This window comes from Pleurodeles waltl, chromosome 3_1 (assembly GCF_031143425.1).
Source record: "Pleurodeles waltl isolate 20211129_DDA chromosome 3_1, aPleWal1.hap1.20221129, whole genome shotgun sequence".
NCBI lineage: Eukaryota > Metazoa > Chordata > Amphibia > Caudata > Salamandridae > Pleurodeles > Pleurodeles waltl.
The window spans coordinates 1,639,019,252-1,639,032,319 of NC_090440.1; the positions used below are offsets into that span (position 1 = coordinate 1,639,019,252).

General features: G+C 48.7%; 1 protein-coding gene across 2 annotated transcripts in view; it reads right to left on the reverse strand.

Moving 5' to 3' along the window:
- TLK1 (tousled like kinase 1) overlaps nt 1-13,068 on the reverse strand; it is a 618,148-nt gene that overhangs the window by 412,611 nt on the left and 192,469 nt on the right. The window lies entirely within an intron of this gene.

Sequence of the window (13,068 nt, forward strand, 5' to 3'; positions counted from 1 at the left end):
TGGGTAAGTGACATTTTCCATTCGATGGCATGTGTAGCTGCAGATACACATGCTGTGCAGAGACTACAAAGCAGTAATCCTCCCAAAAGCGGTGGTCAGCCTGTAGGAGTTGAAGTTGTTTGAAATAATGTTCTTAGTACAACCTGTCCTACTGTGGCTTGTTGTGTTGCAAACACATCTACACAGTAGTGTTTGGTAAACGTATGAGGTGTGGACCAAGTGGCTGCCTTACAAATCTCTGTCATTGATATGTTACCTAGAAAGGCCATTGTTGCTCCTTTCTTCCTAGTGGAGTGTGCCTTTGGTGTAATGAGTAGCTCTCTTTTAGGTAACAAGTTTGTATGCATTTGACTATCCATCTGGCTATGCCCTGTTTGGATATAGGGTTACCAGCATGGGGTTTTTGGAAAGCTACGAATTATTGTTTAGTTTTAAGAAATGGTTTTGTTCTGTCTATATAGTACATTAGTGCTCTTTTTATGTCTAATGTATGCAGTGCTCTTTCTTCTACGGAGTCTGGCTGTGGGAAGAAGACTGGGAGCTCCACAATTTGGTTTAAATGAAACAGTGAGATGACTTTTGGAAGAAATTTTGGATTTGTGCCGAGAACTATTTTATGTTTGTGTACTTGCATAAAGGGTTCTTCAATAGTGAACGCTTGTATTTCACTAACTCTTCGTAGTGAAGTGATGGCTACTAGAAATGCTACCTTCCAAGTTAAGAATTGGATTTGGCAAGAATGCATGGGTTCAAAAGGTGGACCCATGAGTTGTGTAAGTACAATATTAAGGTTCCAAGAGGGTACTGGTGGGGTTCTTGGAGGTATGATCCTTTTTAGTCCTTCCATAAAGGCTTTAATAACTGATATTCTACATAGTGATTTTGTGTGTTTAATCTGCAAGTAAGCAGAGATTGCAGTGAGATGAATTTTGATGGATGAGAAAGCGAGATTTGCTTTTTGTAGGTGTAGTGAATAACCCACAATGTCTTGTATGGAGGCATCTAACAGTGTGATTTTGTTTGCTTGGCAGTAGAAAACAAACCTTTTCCATTTATTAGCGTAGCAATGCCTGGTGGTAGGTTTTCTTGCCTGTCTAATTACTTCCATACACTCAATTGGAAGATTTTCAGGAGCCAGATTGCTAGGTTGAGCATCACTGGATTGGGGTGCCTGACCTGTTTGTGTTGTGTTAACAGATCTGGTCTGTTTGGAAGTTTGATGTGAGGTACTACAGAGAGATCCAACAGTGTGGTGTACCACGGTTGGCGTGCCCACGTTGGTGCTATGAGTATTAGTTTGAGTTTGTTTTGACTCAGTTTTTTCACTAGAAAAGGAATGAGTGGGAGAGGGGGGAAAGCGTAAGCAAATATCCCTGACCAATTGATCCATAGAGCATTGCCCTTGGACTGAGGGTGTGAGTACCTGGACTCGAAGTTTTGGCATTTTGCGTTTTGTTTTGTGGCTAACAGATCTATGTCTGGTGTCCTCCACTGGTGAAAGTATTCTTGTAGTATCTGGGGGTGTATTTCCCACTCGTGAGTTTGCTGGTGATCTCGACGGAGATTGCCCACTAATTGATTGTGAATGTCTGGAATATATTACGCTATTAGGCGAATGTTGTTGTGATTTGCCCAATGCCAAATCTTTTGTGCTATGAGGCATAGTTGTGATGAGTGTGTTCCCCCTAGTTTGTTTAGGTAGTACATTGTTGCCATATTGTCTGTTTTGACAAGAATGTGTTTGTGAGCTAGAAGAGGTTGAAATGCTTTTAATGCTAGGAAGACTGCTAGCAGCTCTAAGTGATTTATGTGTAGTTGTTTCTGTTGACTGTCCCATTGTCCTTGTATATTGTGATTGTTGAGGTGTGCTCCCCACCCAATCATTGATGCATCTGTTGTGAGAATGGCGTGAGGCACAGGGTCTTGAAAAGGCCGCCCTTTGTTTAAATTTACAGGGTTCCACTATTGAAGCGAATAGTGTGTTTGGCGGTCTATCAACAGTAGGTCTTGGAGTTGACCCTATGCCTGCATCCATTGTTTTGCAAGGCACTGCTTTAAGGGCTGCATGTTTAGCCGCACGTTTGGGACAATTGCGATGCATGATGCCATCAGGCCTAGGAGTTTCATGACAAATCTGACTGTGTAGTGCTGATTTGGTTGTATGTTTGGTACCATGGTTTGGAATGATTGTACCATTTGTGGGCTTGGAGTGGCAATCGCTCTTTGAGTGTTGCTCCCAAGTATTGTTGTAGTTGGTATGGTTGCAAGTGTGATTTTTGGTAATTTATAGAGAACCCTAGTGTGTGTAGGGTATCTATTACGTACTGTGTGTGATTTTGACACTGCTGTTGAGTGTTGGCTTTTATTAGCCAATCGTTGAGATCTGGGAATACGTGCATGTGTTTTCTCCTTATATGGGCCGCTATCTCTGCGAGACATTTTGTAAATACTCTGGGGGCTGTTATCCCGAAGGGTAATACTTTGAATTGGTAATGTTTTCCCTGTATGACAAACCTGAGGTATTTTCTGTGAGATGGATGGATGGGTGGGTATATGAAAATACGCATCTTTTAGATCCAGTGTTGACATGTATTCTCCCTGCTTTAGTAAGGGGACTACATCTTGTAGTGTGATCATGTGAAAGTGTTCTGATTTGATGAATAGGCGGAGAGTCCTGAGATCTAAAATTGGTCTTAGTGTTTTGTCCTTTTTGGGAATAAGGAAGTATACGGAATAAACTCCTGTTCCTTTTTGTTGGTGAGGTACTAGTTCTATGGCTTGTTTTGTTAATAGTGCCTGCACCTCTATAACATTTCTAGATGTTGCGCCGACAGTTTGTGCGATCTTGGGGAAATATCTGGAGGAAAATGTGTGAATTCTATACAGTAACCACGTTGGATAATTGATAGGAACCATGTGTAAGTGGTTATGTCTGACCAATGTTTGTGGTAAAATCTCAGTCTTCCTCCCACAGGTGATGTGTGTTGGGGGGAGGTTGACGGGCAAGTCACTGGTTGTTATTAGTGGCCTGCTTAGTGGGCTGAAATTTTCCCCTGGACCTTGGGAATTGTTCCCTGAAGGACCCGCGAAACCCCCCTCTCTGATATTGGGATTGGTAGGTGGGTTTTGTTTGAGAGGTGGATGCTTCTGAAGGCTGTTGTCTGAAACCTCCCCTGTATTGCGGTTTCCTGAATGTCCCTCTATATTGGGACGAGTAGAGCGTGCCCATGGCTTTGGCCGTATCAGTGTCCTTCTTCATTTTCTCGATGGCGGTATCCACTTGTGGTCCAAACAGTTGTTGTTGATTGAATAGCATGTTAATTACTGCCTGTTGTATCTCTGGTCTGAACCCTGAGGATCTTAGCCAAGCGTGTCGTCTAATTGTGACTGCCGTGTTCACTGTTCTTGCGGCAGTGTCAGCGTAATCTAATGCCAAACTTATCTGATTGTTTGATATTGCCTTTCCCTCCTCTACCACTTGCTGAGCCCATTTCTGGTATTCCTTGGGGAGATGTTGGATGATATCACTCATCTCGTCCCAATGAGCTCGGTCATAACGTGCGAGGAGGGCTTGGGAGTTTGCTATGCGCCACTGATTGGCAGCTTGTGACGCTACTCTTTTTCCCGCTGCATCAAACTTTCTGTTCTCCTTATCTGGAGGTGGTGCATCTCCAGATGACTGCGAGTTGGCTCTTTCTCGCAGCTCCAACCACTACAGAGTCTGGGGGCAGCTGCTGTGTAATGAACAAAGGGTCTGACGGAGGTGGTTTGTATTTCTTTTCGACCCGTGGTGTAATGGCTCTTCCTTTCACGGGCTCCTGGAAGACTTGTTGGGCATGTTTAAGCATGCCTGGGAGCATAGGCAGACTTTGGTAGGAAGCATGCGTGGAGGCCAAAGTATTAAATAGAAAATCGTCCTCCAATGGCTCTGAATGCATGCTTACATTATGGAATGCAGCAGCCCTAGCCAAGACTTGGGTGTATGAGGTGCTATTCTCGGGTGGAGAAGGTTTCAAAGGGCAGCACTCAGGGCTATTGCCCGACACAGGGGGATCGGAGAGGTCCCAGGGGTCTGCATCCCCTTGCGATTGCACCTTGTGTGTGGGTGACTGTGCCGTGGGCGTGACAGGAGGTGACACTGTTCTTTGTGGTGAATGTGGAGGAGAAAGTTCTGGTGAAAAATGGCGAGATGGTGATTTTTCCCTGGGCACTTTAGCCTTTGGCTGTTCAGTCTCTGTTCGGCCCTGGAAAGCCAATTTCCTTTTTAAATTTGAGAAGAGGTGCAGTTTGGCTCTTCCCAGTATCCTTATGGATCTGTATCCTTGCCTGCATTTCATCAATCTCATCCATTTGAAGTTCCTCCTCAAATCTGTGCCTCTTTTAGTTGCTTAGAGAGCCCATGTTATTCGGTGTACGAGGCTTTTTTCGGCTCCGAAGCCATTTTTTTCGGCACTGAAATGCCCACGCTGATGGCAGGCCCCAGCTCCGAACGGCTTTTGAGGCTTCGTCGACTCGACAAGTCGGTGTCGAGATTTTTCGATGCCGGGTTCTCGTCTCGAGTCAGAAGACTTTGGCATGATTTTGGCCTTTTTCGGTGCTGAAGGTGTTGCTTGGTCACCGCTTTGTTTTTATGGGTCGAGCCATGGCCTTCATGCAGTGCCGTCCGAGGCCTTATGCTTTTTAGGCTGACTGTGGGGTTGGGTCGGGGCAGGCGTACTCACGTGTTGGCCTGCTGTAGGTGGTCGGTCTACGTCGGAGACGTCCGAGTCCGATCCCTGGATGGAGATAGCAATCTCCTCTTCTTCGACGTCGAGGTGCTCCGAACTTTGACACCATTTGCATCCGCCTCGCCCTCCGATCCCTCAGGGGATTTTTCAATCGGAAGGACTTGCAGACCTCGCAAGTATCTTCCCTGTATTCTGGTGACAAAACACTGATTACAGACCAGATGTTGGTCTGTATAGGGATACTTAGCGTGGCACTGTGGGCAGGAACGGAAAGGGGTCCGGTCCATTAGGCTTCAACGTAGTCTGTGGTCGGGCCGACCAGGCCCTGGCTGGGCACGGAAGCCCCGTAGGGCCACCGAAATGTGTCCCGTCAGTGTCGATGTGTTGATGCAAGATGTTTCCTGATCGCAAACAATACCGACGCTTTTCGATGTTTTTTTGTCTTTTTCTGATTTGAATAAAGGAGCGAAAAGGAACATGTCCGAACCAGATGGCAAAGAAAACAAAGATGGAGTTGATGCCCATGCGCAATGGAGCCGAAAAGGAGGAGTCACTCGGTCCCGTTACTCGAAAAGACTTCTTCGAAGAAAAACAACTTGTAACACTCCGAGCCCAACATTGAACTATCTATCTATCTATCTATATATATAAATAAATAAAGGAAATGCCTCCTTGGCATGGTTACCCCCTGACTTTTTGCCTTTGCTGATGCTATGTTTTAAATTGAAAGTGTGCTGAGGCCTGCTAACCAGGCCCCAGCACCAGTGTTCTTTCCCTAACCTGTACTTTTGATTCCACAATTGGCACACCCTGGCATCCAGGTAAGTCCCTTGTAACTGGTACCCCTGGTACCAAGGGCCCTGATGCCAGGGAAGGTCTCTAAGGGCTGCAGCATGTCTTATGCCACCCTGGGGACCCCTCACTCAGCACAGACACACTGCTTGCCAGCTTGTGTGTGCTGGTGAGAACAAAACGAGTAAGTCGACATGGCACTCCCCTCAGGGTGCCATGCCAACCTCACAATGCCTATGCAGTATAGATAAGTCACCCCTCTAGTAGGCCTTACAGCCCTAAGGCAGGGTGCACTATACCATAGGTCCACATGAGCACTGTGCCCCTACAGTGTCTAAACCAAACCTTAGACATTGTAAGTGCTGGGTAGCCATAAGAGTATATGGTCTGGGAGTCTGTCAAACACGGACTCCACAGCACCATAATGGCTACACTGAAAACTGGGAAGTTCGGTATCAAACTTCTCAGCACAATAAATGCACACTGATACCAGTGTACATTTTATTGTAAAATACACCCCAGAGGGCACCTTAGAGGTGCCCCCTGAAACCTAATCCAACTACCCGTGAAGGCTGACTGGTTCTAGCAGCCTGCCACACTCGAGACATGTTGCTGGCCACATGGTGAGAGTGCCTTTGTCACTCTGTGGCCTGTAACAAAGCCTGCACTGGGTGGAGATGAAATCACCTCCCCCAGGCAGGAGATGTAACACCTGGCGGTGAGCCTCAAAGGCTTACCCCCTTTGTTCCAGCACCGCAGGGCACTCCAGCTAGTGGAGTTGCCCGCCCCCTCCGGCCACGGCCCCACTTTTGGCGGCAAGGCCGGGGGAGATAATGAGAATAACAAGGAGGAGTCACTGGCCAGTCAGGACAGCCCCTAAGGTGTCCTGAGCTGAGGTGAGACTGACTTTTAGAAATCCTCCATCTTGCAGATGGAGGATTCCCCCAATAGGGATAGGAATGTGACCCCCTCCCCTTGGGAGGAGGCACAAAGAGGGTGTACCCACCCTCAGGGCTAGTAGCCATTGGCTACTAACCCCCCAGACCTAAACACGCCCTTAAATTTAGTATTTAAGGGCTTCCCTGAACCTAAGAAGTTAGATTCCTGCAACTTACCGAAGAAGAAGACTGCTGAGCTGAAAACCCCTGCAGAAGAAGAAAGAAGACAAGACTGCTTTGGCCCCAGTCCTACCGGCCTGTCTCCTGCCTTCTAAAGAAACCTGTTCCAGCGACGCTTTCTCAAGGACCAGCGACCTCTGAATCCTCAGAGGACTGCCCTGCTTCAAGAGGAACAAGAAACTCCAGAGGACAGCGGACCTGCTCCAAAAAGGCTGCAACTTTGTTACAGAGGAGCAGATTTAAAGACCCCTGCAATCCCCGCAAGAAGCGCGAGACTTGCAACACTGCATCCGGCGACCCCGACTCGACTGGTGGAGAAACAACACCTCAGGGAGGACCCTCCGGCGACTCCGAGACTGTGAGTAACCAAAGTTGTCCCCCCTGAGCCCCCACAGCGACGCCTGCAGAGGGAATCCCGAGGCTCCCCCTGACCGCGACTGCCTGACTCTAAAATCCCGACGGCTGGAAAAGACCCTGCACCCGCAGCCCCCAGCACCTGAAGGATCGGAACTTCAGTGCAGGAGTGACCCCCAGGAGGCCCTCTCCCTAGCCCAGGTGGTGGCTACCCCGAGGAGCCCCCCCCTTGCCTGCCTGCACCGCTGAAGAGACCCCTTGGTCTCCCATTGATTTACATTGCGAACCCGACGCTTGTTTGCACACTGCACCCGGCCGCCCCCGCGCTGCTGAGGGTGTACTTTCTGTGTGGACTTGGTTCCCCCCCGGTGCCCTACAAAACCCCCCTGGTCTGCCCTCCGAAGACGCAGGTACTTACCTGATGGCAGACTGGAACCGGGGCACCCCCTTCTCTCCATTGAAGCCTATGCGTTTTGGGCACCACTTTGAACTCTGCACCTGACCGGCCCTGAGCTGCTGGTGTGGTGACTTTGGGGTTGCTCTGAACCCCCAACGGTGGGCTACCTTGGACCCCAATCTTAACCCCGTAGGTGGTTTACTTACCTGCAAAAACTAACATTACTTTACCTCCCCCAGGAACTGTGAAAATTGCACTAAGTGTCCACTTTTAAAACAGATTATTGTGTTTTATGTGAAAAGTATATATGCTACTGTAATTATTCAAAGTTCCTAAAGTACTTACCTGCAATACCTTTCAAATGAGATATTACATGTAGAATTTGAACCTGTGGTTCTTAAAATAAACTAAGAAAATATATTTTTCTATAACAAAACCTATTGGCTGGATTTGTCTGAGTGTGTGTTCCTCATTTATTGCCTGTGTGTATGTACAACAAATGCTTAATACTACTCCTTTGATAAGCCTACTGCTCGACCACACTACCACAAAATAGAGCATTAGTATTATCTCTTTTTGCCACTATCTTACCTCTAAGGGGAACCCTTGGACTCTGTGCATACTATTCCTTACTTTGAAATAGTGCATACAGAGCCAGCTTCCTACAATATTATATATATATATATATATATATATATATATATATATATATATATATATATACATATACATATACATACACACTGTAGGAAGTTGGCTCTGTATGTGCTATTTCAAAGTAAGGAATAGCATGCACAGAGTCCAAGGGTTCCCCTTAGAGGTAAAATAGTGGTAAAAATAGATAATACTAATGCTCTATTTTGTGGTAGTGTGGTCGAGCAGTAGGCTTATCCAAGGAGTAGTGTTAAGCATTTGTTGTACATACACATAGACAATAAATGAGGTACACACACTCAGAGACAAATCCAGCCAATAGGTTTTGTTATAGAAAAATATCTTTTCTTAGTTTATTTTAAGAACCACAGGTTCAAATTTAACATGTAATATCTTGTTTGAAAGGTATTGCAGGTAAGTACATTAGGAACTTTGAATCATTTCAATTGCATGTATACTTTTCAAGTTATTCACAAATAGCTATTTCAAAAGTGGACACTGCAATTTTCACAGTTCCTGGGGGAGGTAAGTTTTTGTTAGTTTTACCAGGTAAGTACGACACTTACAGGGTTCAGTTCTTGGTCCAAGGTAGCCCACCGTTGGGGGTTCAGAGCAACCCCAAAGTTACCACACCAGCAGCTCAGGGCCGGTCAGGTGCAGAGTTCAAAGTGGTGCCCAAAACGCATAGACTTCAATGGCGAGAAGGGGGTGCCCCGGTTCCGGTCTGCTTGCAGGTAAGTACCCGCGTCTTCGGAGGGCAGACCAGGGGGGTTTTGTAGGGCACCGGGGGGGGACACAAGCCCACACAGAAATGTCACCCTCAGCGGCGCGGGGGCGGCCGGGTGCAGTGTTAGAACAAGCGTCGGGTTCGCAATGTAAGTCAATGAGAGATCAAGGGATCTCTTCAGCGCTGCAGGCAGGCAAGGGGGGGCTTCCTCGGGGAAACCTCCACTTGGGCAAGGGAGAGGGACTCCTGGGGGTCACTTCTGCAGTGAAAGTCTGGTCCTTCAGGTCCTGGGGGCTGCGGGTGCAGGGTCTTTTCCAGGCGTCGGGACTTAGGTTTCAGAGAGTCGCGGTCAGGGGAAGCCTCGGGATTCCCTCTGCAGGCGGCGCTGTGGGGGCTCAGGGGGGACAGGTTTTGGTACTCACAGTCGTAGAGTAGTCCGGGGGTCCTCCCTGAGGTGTTGGTTCTCCACCAGCCGAGTCGGGGTCGCCGGGTGCAGTGTTGCAAGTCTCACGCTTCTTGCGGGGGAGTTGCAGGGTTCTTTAAAGCTGCTTCTTGAAACAAAGTTGCAGTCTTTTTGGAGCAGGTCCGCTGTCCTCGGGAGTTTCTTGTCGTCGTCGAAGCAGGGCAGTCCTCAGAGGATGCAGAGGTCGCTGGTCCCTTTGGAAGGCGTCGCTGGAGCAGAGTTCTTTGGAAGGCAGGAGACAGGCCGGTGAGTTTCTGGAGCCAAGGCAGTTGTTATCTTCTGGTCTTCCTCTGCAGGGGTTTTCAGCTAGGCAGTCCTTCTTGTTGTTGCAGGAATCTAATTTTCTAGGGTTCAGGGTAGCCCTTAAATACTAAATTTAAGGGCGTGTTTAGGTCTGGGGGGTTAGTAGCCAATGGCTACTAGCCCTGAGGGTGGGTACACCCTCTTTGTGCCTCCTCCCAAGGGGAGGGGGTCACAATCCTAACCCTATTGGGGGAATCCTCCATCTGCAAGATGGAGGATTTCTAAAAGTTAGAGTCACCTCAGCTCAGGACACCTTAGGGGCTGTCCTGACTGGCCAGTGACTCCTCCTTGTTGCTTTCTTTGTTCCCTCCAGCCTTGCCGCCAAAAGTGGGGGCCGTGGCCGGAGGGGGCGGGCAACTCCACTAAGCTGGAGTGCCCTGCTGGGCTGTGACAAAGGGGTGAGCCTTTGAGGCTCACCGCCAGGTGTTACAGCTCCTGCCTGGGGGAGGTGTTAGCATCTCCACCCAGTGCAGGCTTTGTTACTGGCCTCAGAGTGACAAAGGCACTCTCCCCATGGGGCTAGCAACATGTCTCTAGTGTGGCAGGCTGCTGGAACCAGTCAGCCTACACAGATAGTCGGTTAAGTTTCAGGGGGCACCTCTAAGGTGCCCTCTGGGGTGTATTTTGCAATAAAATGTACACTGGCATCAGTGTGCATTTATTGTGCTGAGAAGTTTGATACCAAACTTCCCAGTTTTCAGTGTAGCCATTATGGTGCTGTGGAGTTCGTGTAAAACAGACTCCCAGACCATATACTCTTATGGCTACCCTGCACTTACAATGTCTAAGGTTTTGCTTAGACACTGTAGGGGCACAGTGCTCATGCACTGGTACCCTCACCTATGGTATAGTGCACCCTGCCTTAGGGCTGTAAGGCCTGCTAGAGGGGTGTCTTACCTATACTGCATAGGCAGTGAGAGGCTGGCATGGCACCCTGAGGGGAGTGCCATGTCGACTTACTCATTTTGTTCTCACTAGCACACACAAGCTGGTAAGCAGTGTGTCTGGGCTGAGTGAGGGGTCTCTAGGGTGGCATAATCCATGCTGCAGCCCTTAGAGACCTTCCCTGGCATCAGGGCCCTTGGTACCAGAGGTACCAGTTACAAGGGACTTATCTGGATGCCAGGGTGTGCCAATTGTGGGATCAATGGTACATTTTAGGTGAAAGAACACTGGTGCTGGGGCCTGGCACACTTCTCAGTCAAGTCAGCATCAGTATCAGGCAAAAAGTGGGGGGTAACTGCAACAGGGAGCCATTTCTTTACATATACATACACACATACACACACACACACTAGGAAGTTGGCTCTGTGCACACTATTTCTCACTTTGAAATAGAATATACAGAGTCCAAGGGTTCCCCTTAGAGGTAAGATAGTGGCAAAAAGAGATAATTCTAATGCTCTATTTTGTGGTAGTGTAGTCGAGCAGTAGGCTTATCAGAGGGTAGTGTTAAGCATTTGTTGTACACACACAGGCAATAAATGAGGAACACACACAAAGACAATTCCAGGCCAATAGGCTTTTATATAGAAAAATATATTTTCTTAGTTTATTTTAAGAACCACAGGTTCAAGATTTACAAACAATACTTTAAATGAAATGTATTTCACTTAGGTACTTTGAATTATCACAATAGCATGTACAGTTTTGGCAAAAATGTCAATAAGCTATTTTAAAAGTGGACACAGTGCAAAAATCAACAGTTCCTGGGGGAGGTAAGTAAATGTTAGGTTCACAGGTAAGTAAAACACTTACAGGGTTCAAAGTTGGGTCCAAAGTTACCACACCAGCAGCTCAGGGCCGGTCAGGTGCAGAGGTCAAAGTGGTGCCCAAAACACATAGGCTTCAATGGAAATAGGGGTGCCCTGGTTCCAGTCTGCCAGCAGGTAAGTACCCGAGACTTCGGAGGGCAGACCAGGGGGTTTTGTAGGGCACGGGGGGGTGGACTCAAGCAGGCACAGAAAGTACAGCATCAGCGGCACAGGGGCGGCCAGGTGCAGAGTGCAAAGAGGCGTCGGGTTTTCAATAGGAATCAATGGGGAGACCAGAGGGTCTCTTCAACGATGCAGGCAGGCACGAGGGGGGGGGGGGGGGGGGTCCTCGGAGTAGCCACCACCTGGGCTAGGCAGAGGGTCGCTCCTGCACTGGAGTTCGGTTCCTTCAGGTCCTGGGGGCGTCTGGTGCAGTGTGGTTTCCAGGCGTCGGGTTCCTTGAAGCAGGCGTTGCTGTGGGGGCTCAGGGGGGGGACAACTCTGGCGGCTCACGGGCTCGCAGTCGCCAGGGAGTCCTCCCTGTAGAGTTAGTTTTCCGCAGGTCGAGCCAGGGGCGTCGGGTGCAGAGTGGATAGTCTCACGTTTCCGGTGGGAAACGTGTGGTCTTTAAAAGTTTCTTCTTTGTTGCAAAGAGTTGCAGTTTCTTGAACAGGTCCGCTGTTCTCGGGAGCTTCTTGGTCCTTTAGATGCAGGGTAGTCCTCTGAGGTTTCAGAGGTCGCTGGACCCTGTCAGATGCGTTGCTGTTGCAATTTTCTTCAAAGTAGGGAGACAGGCCAGTGGGGCTGGTGCCAAATCAGTTGTCTTCTCAGTCTTCACTGCAGGGCTTCAGATCAGCAGTCGTTCTTTAGGTTGCAGGAATCTATATTCCTCGGTTCTGGGAGCCCCTAAGTACTCAGCTTAGGGGTGTGTTTAGGTCCGGGAGGGCAGTAGCCAATGGCTACTGGCCCGGAGGGTGGCTACACCCTCTTTGTGCCTCCACCCTGTGGTGAGGGGGGCACATCCCTAATCCTATTGGGGGAATCCTCCATCTGCAAGATGGAGGATTTCTAAAAGTAAGAGTCACCTCAGCTCAGGACACCTTAGGGGCTGTCCTGACTGGTGGGTGACTCCTCCTTGTTTTTCTCATCATCTCCTCCAGCCTTGCCGCCAAAAGTGGCGGCAGTGGCCAGAGGGACAGGCATCTCCACTAGCTGGGATGCCCTGTGGCACTGTAACAAAGGGGGTGAGCCTTTAAGGCTCACCGCCAGGTGTTACAGTTCCTGCAGAGGGAGGTGAGAAGCACCTCCACCCAGTACAGGCTTTGTTCCTGGCCACAGAGTGACAAAGGCACTCGCCCCATGTGGACAGCAACATGTCTGGTGTGTGGCAGGCTGGCAAAAACTAGTCAGCCCACACTGGAGTCGGGTATGTTTTCAGGGGGCATTTCTAAGATGCCCTCTGGGTGTATTTTTACAATAAAGTGCAAACGGGCATCAGTGTGCATTTATTGTGCTGAGAAGTTTGATACCAAACTTCACAGTTTTCAGTGCAGCCATTGTGGTGCTGTGGAGTTCGTGTTTGACAGACTCCCAGACCATATACTCTTATGGCTACCCTGCAGTTACAATGTCTAAGGTTTTGCTTAGACACTGTAGGGGCATAGTGCTCATGCACCTACGCCCTCACCTGTGGTATAGTGCACCATGCCTTAGGGCTGTAAGGCCTGCTAGAGGGGTGACTTTTCTATGCCATTGGCAGCGTGAGGTTGGCATGGCACT